Source organism: Arachis stenosperma, chromosome 5 (genome assembly GCF_014773155.1).
Source record: "Arachis stenosperma cultivar V10309 chromosome 5, arast.V10309.gnm1.PFL2, whole genome shotgun sequence".
NCBI lineage: Eukaryota > Viridiplantae > Streptophyta > Magnoliopsida > Fabales > Fabaceae > Arachis > Arachis stenosperma.
Window position 1 is genome coordinate 15,447,864 of NC_080381.1, and position 1,267 is coordinate 15,449,130.

Genomic DNA, 1,267 nt, shown 5'->3' on the forward strand with positions numbered 1-1,267 from the left:
TCCTGCCTATACCACGAAGATTCCGATTAAAGAACCCAAGAGATAACTACTCAATCTAAGATAGAACAGAGATGGTTGTCGGGCACGTGTTCATAGTTGAGAATGATGATGATTGTCACGGATCATCACATTCATCCGGATTAAGAACAAGTGTTATCTTAGAATGGAAGCAAGCATGATTGAATAAGAAACAGTAGTAATTGCATTAATCCATCAAGACACAGCAGAGCTCCTCACCCCCAACCATGGGGTTTAGAGGCTCATACTGTGGAAAGAAACGTGTACAAAATGTTATGAGGTCATGAGGTACGGATACAATGTCAAAAGATCCTATTAATAGTAAACTAGTGTCCTAAGGTTTACAGAAATGAGTAAATGACAGAAAAATCCACTTCCGGGCCCACTTGGTGTGTGCTTGGGCTGAGCAATGAAGGAATTTCGTGTAGAGACCTTTTCTGGAGTTAAACGCCAGCTTCCATGCCAGTTTGGGCGTTTAACTCCAAATTTTATGCCAGTTCCGGCGTTTAACGCTGGAATTTCTGTAGGTGACTTTGAGCGCCGGTTTGGGCCATCAAATCTTGGGCAAAGTATGGACTATTATATATTGCTGGAAAGCCCAGGATGTCTACTTTCCAATGCCGTTGAGAGCGCGCCAATTGGGCTTCTGTAGCTCCGGAAAATCCACTTCGAGTGCAGGGAGGTCAGAATCCAACAGCATCTGCAGTCCTTTTCAGTCTCTGGATCAGATTTTTGCTCAGGACCCTCAATTTCAGTCAGAAAATACCTGAAATCACAGAAAAACACACAAACTCATAGTAAAGTCCAGAAAAGTGAATTTTAATTAAAAACTAATAAAAATATACTAAAAACTAACTAAAAGATACCAAAAACATACTAAAAACAATGCCAAAAAGCATACAAATTATCCGCTCATCAGTCACCAAGCATCCTCCTTACATTATTGTTGTTGGGTTCGGCTGCCATATCCTTTTCTTGTTCGAAAATTTCAGTAAGATTGTCTCTGGATTGTTGTATTTTAGCTTCTCTTAGTTTTCTCTTCAGAGTCCTTTCAGGTTCAGGATCAGCTTCAACAAGAATGCCTTTTTCCTTGTTCCTGCTCATATGAAAAAGAAGAGAACAGAAAAGGAAGAGGAATCCTCTATGTCACAGTATAGAGATTCCTTTATGTTAGTAGAAGAAGAAATAAAAAGAAGAAGGAAAAGAGTTAAGAATCCAAACACAAGGGGGAAGATAGGTTTGAATTCTT